General features: G+C 38.3%; 1 protein-coding gene across 1 annotated transcript in view; it reads left to right on the forward strand.

Annotated features, from left to right (window-relative positions):
- FAM19A2 (family with sequence similarity 19 (chemokine (C-C motif)-like), member A2) overlaps positions 1-7082 on the forward strand; it is a 55792-nt gene extending 48710 nt beyond the window's left edge. Inside the window, exon 5 of the mRNA XM_010287611.1 lies at positions 6704-7082. The gene's annotated coding sequence lies outside the window, so the exon portion shown is untranslated. The remainder of the gene's footprint in view (positions 1-6703) is intronic.
- Positions 7083-8350: the final 1268 nt, after the last annotated feature.

Raw genomic sequence — 8350 nt, forward strand, 5'->3', positions numbered from 1 at the left:
AAGACTTGAAAAAAAAGTCTTATCAAAATGTAACCCTCATGGAAGGCAAATGAATCCATAGAGCTATCATTAAATATCTGTTTTCCAAACTGCTCACAAATCACTCAAATTTTGCCTTTTGTCATTAGCCCAAGTCAAATAGCAGTCTGTGATGCTGAAACAAGAGGCTGTTTCCTAACTCACAGTTCTCTGCTTCAGTTTGTTGCTTTATCAAGCGAACCCTTGAAATATGGTTGAAACATCTTAACGTTTCTGACTTTTGAAATGTTTCTTTGTACCTCCAGAAACTTAATTATCTAGCATAAGCACCCAAATCCACACCTATTTGCTGTTAAGTGCATATGCATATAGGTGTCCTATTGCAAAAATGCCCTTATCAGACCTTTTTGTCCAGCTTCCCAACTTCTTTACAAAATACATTACAGGATTCTCAAGCTGAAGGAAAATTGTGAGCCTGTCCTTTGTTAATGTTCGCAAAGTACTTTTGAGGATCATGAGTAGAAAGTAGTAGTATTAGATCAGAAGCACCTTCCAAGCTTTCAAGTTGAACTGTTTAAGTGAATAAACATTCACAAGTGGCAATGCAAACTGTCATTTGCTTTCGTAAGCCACGTATGAATGATAGTGCATGGCACACACACTGTGTGGATTTTGAAGTTGCATTTCCATCTGTTCAAACGATTCATTTCCAGCCTTGACCTCATTCACAGAAGGCATAAGTGGAAAAAATGCATTGGCAGATGCTGGTTTCTGGTTGCATGGGCCCTTCTGTTTCTGCATTGTAATACTCATATCAGGTTTTCACTACCAAAACAAAGTTATTTATGTCATGGGAAAATATGGCCGATATAGGACTCTTCAAGTCCACTCCTTATTAGGGAAGGTTTGCTAAAGAATCACTTTGTTGACCATGTTTTATTAATATTTTTTGTGGTCTGTTTACGTACAGTATAAGAAAGAATATGAAAATAAGGACACAAAGTGGATGGAAATGTACTGCATACAAGTAAGAGCTGTCTTGGTATGAGACCTCTGTCTTATCTGCATGTCTTGCAGGACAGTCCATAGCTGGGCATTTCTTCTTAGGCCTATTTCTTCAAGCATTTATTTAAGGGACTCTTGCGGCATTCCCTGTATTTAGCTTATCTCATGTTGTTCATTAAATATATTTGTGAGACCCTTTTTATTATTTAAAGAAATGCCCACACCATTTTTCTTTCCCACAGGCCTTTGATATTTTACAGAAGGGTGCTAGGGGTGCCAAGATGGCATTTTGTCTCATGAAATTCCAGTTAGCTCAGGGTGAGGTACTAATTGCTTTTAAAAAAAAAAATTTTCCTTTCTCTGTCTTACGTATCTCAGGAAAAAAAAGATAACCTGATGATTCTTGAGTGTGCTTGGAAGACACTCAGGCTATGACCACATACACAAGCCTATACAGTTGATGGAAAGGTTTTAATTAAAAAGAAAAAACACAATGTTAAGTTCTTTCTGTTTCTTGTGTTTGTTTATATTCTTTGGCGAGAACCTGGAACACAGGGTCCATCATACCGCTGAATCATCTGTGGATGGAAGAAACGCTGCCTTAAAAATTTGCCCCTTTCTGCATTTGCATTGATTCATAGTCCTGACGACATTACAGTAGGCTTCCCTCCAACGGTCCTCTCCCACTAAATTCAGTTGTTTACTGTGCATGATGGCAGAGATAGAATTGGCATTGCAAGGGCACCCATAGAAAGGCCAGTTTGTTAGCTTTCAAGTGCTTGACTTTGCAACCTCAAGAGTCTGTTTTTAATATGGATTTTGTGCGTGGTTTGCGATAAACAGAAAAAGATTGAAAGAGATGCCAGTCAAAAAAGTAGTAATATACAAAATTGTGTTATGAAATGTCCCAGCACACAATGATTTCAATATATTGCATATTGTTATGTATTTTCTTCTAACATTATTAAATAATAATTAATTACCTGCCTCATTTGCATGTATAAACTATTTGGTAGTTGCCAAATAACTAGTGATACATTTGTTTCTCTGAAGAAACAGAAGATTTGTACCATACCTAATTATGATCTTGTAACTTTAATACTTGGGTGCATGAAAGTAAGGAAAAGTGCTTTACTATTCAGAGAATATTCACTCAGCCATTCTTTACATCCTATAGCCTTGATTCTCCTCCATTCCTCTTCTAAGGCAGAAGGAAGTATTGAGTAAAAGTATCAGGCTGGGTTTTTATTGGGAATCTATTCTTATGGAATAGATGGTATTACCTGCTGTATTCATCAGCTGTGGGGATTTCACAAGTGAGGACATTTCCCACCCATTGTCAGCAGCACTGGAATGCAGGCTGTCCAGAAAATCTCTTGAGCTGGTAGCTTCTCTGATAAGCTGCCTTTGAGGTCTTTTCATCTCTGGTCCATTCTGGGTTAACGTTGGCAAAAATGTTCTACCCAAAGACTGAATCTGGTTTGAAAATTTAGTGAGCAGAAGAAATGTGGAAAACTTCAGCTGCATTTAATTATATATTGTTGTTTTAAAATAAAACGAGTGAGTTCACATACAATTATAGTCAATTTACAGCGGCCACTCACTAATTTAAATTAAAAGGTCTGCAACCGCAGAATAATTATACTTTAATTGCACATTTAGTACAAGAAAGTGAAGAGAGTCTAATGCATTGTATTTATGATATAACAACCATGTGAAAAAATATATTAGCATAAAGGGAGTAATTATGTTCCAAGAATGAACAAATTAATTCAAATCAACACCTAGGATGCTAAAGGTTTTATGTCCTTTTTTTCATTTGTACTGTTAAACAGCAGCAAAGTTAATTTTCCATACATATTAATTATTAACTGAAAAAATTGATTATATTAACTCAAAAAATTTGATTTGCACCCATTCAGTATGTTACTGTTCTCTTAGGATTTTAAAGATCAGACACATAGTGCTATCAGTCCCCCTTTTCCTATAAAGTCCTTTGGCATAATACCTTGCTTCCCAGCCACTCAAACCAAGTAGCTTTTACTATATCTGAAATTAAGCATTTCTGGGAATACCATTACTAGATATTAGCTAAAATTTCACTGCTTGATCATGAAATTGCCTTTAGCATCTGAGAAGTCTGTTCTCTCCCTAATTTGCATGGGTACATAACTTCCATTAATGTTAATGGCTGGTGTGCGCTTGCACGTAACAAGTGTTACCTTCTTACATAGAGGCAAATGTGGCCCACGATGTGTGTTACTCAGAGTAGCATTGTGTGACCTGGAATTTAAAAGAAAAAAAGAAAAGGAAAAAAAAAAAAAAAGAGGGCAGGTGAAATAGTAAAAATTCTGGCAAGGGAAAGTACTTAAAAACTCCAATCATGTAATCGTAAAAACTAGGAATATGCAGCTTGACTCCCTGTGCAGTCTGTACAAATAAAATGACCTTTGTATATTAGTAGCCACCTGTTACAGAGCGGAGATTTGAATGGCTGATTTTTTTTTCTTTATATCACCTATTTATTCTATGTAACAATGTATGTTGCTTTTATAGGGATATTTTCAGCACACATTTGTAGAGCTAGATGGGGGGAGCTGATAGGCCTGCAGATTATTTTACTGAGTTTCTTTGTGACTGAAGAGAACACATTTGCACTTCCAAACAGCCATGAAACTGAGCGGTCATGTATATGTGAAAGTACTCTTTTTGCTAGCAGCAGTTTATCACCTTAGCCCGTGCTGTGGCAGAGCTGGTTGTAATAGAAAAAATAAATCACAGAATAGTTGAGGTTGGAAGGGACCTCTGGAGGTCATCGTGTTCAACCGCCCTGCTCAAGGAGAGCCACCTACCGCTGGTTTCCCATGACCAAACAGCTTCTGAATATCTTCAAGGATGGAAACTCCACAATCTCCCTGGGCAACCTGTGCCAGTGCTCAGTCACCCTCACAGTGAAAAGTGTTTCCTGATGTTCAGAAGGAACCTCCTGTTTTTCAGTTTGTGCCCGTTGCTTCTCATTCTATCACTGGGCTCTACTGAAAAGAACCTGGCTCCATCTTCTTAAACCTTCCCTTCAGATATTTGTACACATTGGTGATATCCCCCTGAGCCTCCTCTTCTCCAGGCTGAACAGTCACAACTCTCTCAACCTTTCCCCATATGAAGATGCTCCAGTCTCTTAATCACCTTAGTGGTCCTTTACTGCACGCGCTCCATTAGCTCCAAGTCTGTCTTGCACCGGGGGACTCAAAACTGGACACACTACTGCAGGTGTGGCCTCACCAGTGCTGAGCAGAAGTGAAGGGTCACCTCTCTTGACCTACTGACAATACATTGTCTAATGCAGCCCAGGATACCATTAGCCTCCTGTGCAGTAAGGGCACATTTCTGGGTCTTGGCAACTTTGGCTCTCAGAAGTCAGCTCACATCCTATCTTTTGAATAGCAACGGTCTACTCTGTGGGTATGTAGGCAGAAACCCTCACAGTGAAAAGTGTTTCCTGATGTTCAGAAGGAACCTCCTGTTTTTCAGTTTGTGCCCGTTGCTTCTCATTCTATCACTGGGCTCTACTGAAAAGAACCTGGCTCCATCTTCTTAAACCTTCCCTTCAGATATTTGTACACATTGGTGATATCCCCCTGAGCCTCCTCTTCTCCAGGCTGAACAGTCACAACTCTCTCAACCTTTCCTCATATGAAGATGCTCCAGTCTCTTAATCACCTTAGTGGTCCTTTACTGCACGCGCTCCATTAGCTCCAAGTCTGTCTTGCACCGGGGGACTCAAAACTGGACACACTACTGCAGGTGTGGCCTCACCAGTGCTGAGCAGAAGTGAAGGGTCACCTCTCTTGACCTACTGACAATACATTGTCTAATGCAGCCCAGGATACCATTAGCCTCCTGTGCAGTAAGGGCACATTTCTGGGTCTTGGCAACTTTGGCTCTCATAAGTCAGCTCACATCCTATCTTTTGAATAGCAACGGTCTACTCTGTGGGTATGTAGGCAGAATAAAGGATTCGGCTGAGTTCCAGTGATTGTGCCTGTCCAGTTGTGCCTCTGAGGAAGTCTTCCTCTAGTTCTGCTTTGGATCTTGTCTCTTCTGTGGTGCAGAAAAGTAAGAAGCTTTGACCCTGCATCTACATGGCCTCTTTGGGAGTCTCATATCCTTTGATCTGTCTTCAGGTGCTTTGCGTCAGTGGATTTACCACAGTTTCATATATCTATATCTATATCTATATCTCTCTATCTATCTCAAGTGAAGCTAATAAAAATCCACCTGCGGATAGGAGCAGAAGATGTGTATTTTACATTATGTAGCTCAGTGGCACCTGGGTCCATGAGTAGAATTCCAGCTTGTTACAATAAAGCAAAAAATAAATAGCAATAAGATGCTGTGTCAGCCTTTTGAGGTTTGGTGCAGGGCATAGAAATATGTTGCCTGACTTTTAAATTAATTCTTCATTATTTTTTCAAGCAATCTTCCACTATAGAAGGAGCCACATGAGGCTGTTTCGAACAGCAAAAACAAAGCAAAATAAGAGCAGTGTAATAAATAAACCCATGTATCATAAAAATCACAAAGCACAATTTTATTATTGCCTTCTTAAGTGCAGTTCCTAGAAACAACTTGCTGGAGAAGGGAAACCGAAGTAATGAACTCCTTGAACAGTCCTTTTAATATTCTGCTTTACATTCATGCTCTGCAGAGCTGACGAGAGCTGTATGCAAACGGTTTTGCTGAGGGCAAAAGAATGTTTCATCATTAAGGACCCTGACCCTTCTCTCTGTGATCAAAATAAAAGCATAAGTCCCCCCTTGATGTCTTAAAGTGTTATTGTGACCATTCCAATGAGTTGTTCCTCAAGAGTTGGGGTGTTGTCCCCTGACACAATTTGATATTAAAATGTTACATGATCATTAATTGTATCCACTGACACAGCAGAAATATTCCTCAAAGTTATGTTTCTTTGATATGATAGATTTTTTTTTTCCTTTTAGTGTTTAAAATCCAAATCAGACACAGCGAAAGTCCAATTACTGTGAAATGCTTTGTCTCCCACTCTTTTTCTGTGATCCTTCTGTTCCACTCTTGTTTCATGTTAGGCTGGGTGAAGCCACTCTAAGTGAACTTCTTGGTAGTTATTTTATACCTTGTGAATAACAGGATCTCTCTCTCTCTTGTTTATGTATGCATGATTTTTGTCCTGTTTCTCCACTAACTGATTATTGCTTGCTAAGATACATTTAGCCATTAAGAGGACATTGCGTTTTAAAGTAGCATGCAAAGAATGGAAGAATACATCTCCAGTATCAGTCACTGTTATACTCAATGGCTAACATTTCAAAAGCACAGTTGTTACCCTACAGAAGTCCTAACACTGAAAAGGATGAACAGAATATGGAAATTTTCCTTGAAACCAATGCTTTTGACATTTGTGGGTTGGTAGTTTGTGACTGTCAGATTTTTTTATTATATCTTTAAGTGTGATCATATTTCAATTTCTGCTTGTCAAGTCCAATTCCAACAAAGCACTTAAACACACAATTTAAGTCGGGAGCAAGCCCATCTAATACTGTTGGGAATTATTCATTTATTTAAAAACAACTGAAAGAGCTTTGCTGGACAGAGATCCTAATTTTCAGTCTCAGTTTCCAACATTTTGGAAATAGATTCTCTACGTACAATTTTGATTTGCTGATTTTCTTTTTCTTTACAGGTAACCCGATAGCTAAAGACAAATCAAGTCCGTCTCAAGGCTGATAACATTAAATGCAACACATAGGAATTTCATTCCTCCAGGCAATCCTTGAAGTGAAGTTTTATACTCCTGGGGTGTATCTTTCAGAATCAATTGTTTCGATGAGAACCTGGCTTGTAATCAGCGACAGCCTTGAGATCAAAAGTACTGGAATGTTATTCTGAACTTCTGTGTCACAAAGATTTCAACTGATTGAACTGTGTACACTTGTAAAATTGCACTTGCTGAGGAATTTGCGGCTGTAATCACAAGAGTTGATATTCAAAAGGTGCAGAAAAGCAGCAATCTTTCGGATTCTCCATTCCAGACCGGTGGCTTTTCATCCTGATGAAGTCAACCTCCAAAATATATTGGTTCCTTCTCTCTAAAATGATCCCTGGTCCACCATTCAGATTGCTGGTGGGACTGCACACTGCTTTAATTACATTTCTGTTGCAGAAATTGTCCTCTGGCATGGCGCAGTTTTAGACATTTTTATTTGTATTCTAATCTTGGAGCTCTCAAAGGTACATATTTCAACATCTTGAAGTTGCTTTTGTTATAGGAATGGAAGTATATATCCATTGTTAATAATTATTGTTGACAAGTAATAGTTATCTGAATACATCAGTCATATTAGAATGTATAGTCAGGTTGACATGTTTCCCTAAGGCTAACCAACTACTGCAGCTCTTTGGCAGTTAAAGAACTAGTGGTCAAAACTCAATTACCAATTCCATTATAAGGCATTTTATAACTTTAAGGTATACATTTCCATTTAGTTTGAAGGAGGTGGGTGTTCCTGATACGTACTTTGCTTTCACAACCTTAATGAATTGAAATTCATGGTAAGCAGTCAATGACAGTATTTCATCCCTTTTTATAAAGGTAGGCAGGGATGTAAATGAGTTTTGCAATTATGAAATTGGATCGTAATCATTCAGAATTTTTGTCTTTTTATTAAAAAACAAAATCTCTTGCTTTAACCTAAGTACTGTTGGATGCTTATGTAGATGTCTGCTCCGTCTGTTTGCTATAAAGGAATAAAGTCCTAGTGCCCTCCCAGATTTACAGTCCATGGCTATTTTGCTTGCTTACAGTCATCGAATTCAGATTTGATCTTTGCCAAAATCACATTTACTTTTTTATTTTATGTTTCAGTAGCAATTTTTGAACTTTGTGATGTGTTGTTACATGAAAAAATCCTCAATATTTAAAGGCCTTAAGCATCTATGAGCTTTTTTTCTAAGTTATTACAGAATGTATAATTTTATACTCCATTTAATGTATATTGTACCATCTGTAATATTGATACAACAGAAGTTTGGCAATTCCTTTTAGTGACACTGTGTAAGCATGCTGACTGGAGAGGGTGAGGGAGTTCTGACTGTAGGCTTTGGTGCATTGAAATGAAAACCACACACACGTAATGGTAGTACAAGTAAAAACATATGGGGCAAGCTTATGTAAGAGTCCTGTGTGGTTACCACACTCCCAGAAAAAGAGGGAAATTATTTTATCATTACAAGCCATTGACATGGCTAGGTAGTTATATATTAAGTTCCATGATGGATGAACACCCTGGAGTGCTCTGCCTGTCACAGTAGCCCCTGCTGTTCCAAAACC

Source organism: Phaethon lepturus, unplaced genomic scaffold (genome assembly GCF_000687285.1).
Source record: "Phaethon lepturus isolate BGI_N335 unplaced genomic scaffold, ASM68728v1 scaffold10370, whole genome shotgun sequence".
NCBI classification, from domain to species: Eukaryota; Metazoa; Chordata; class Aves; order Phaethontiformes; family Phaethontidae; genus Phaethon; species Phaethon lepturus.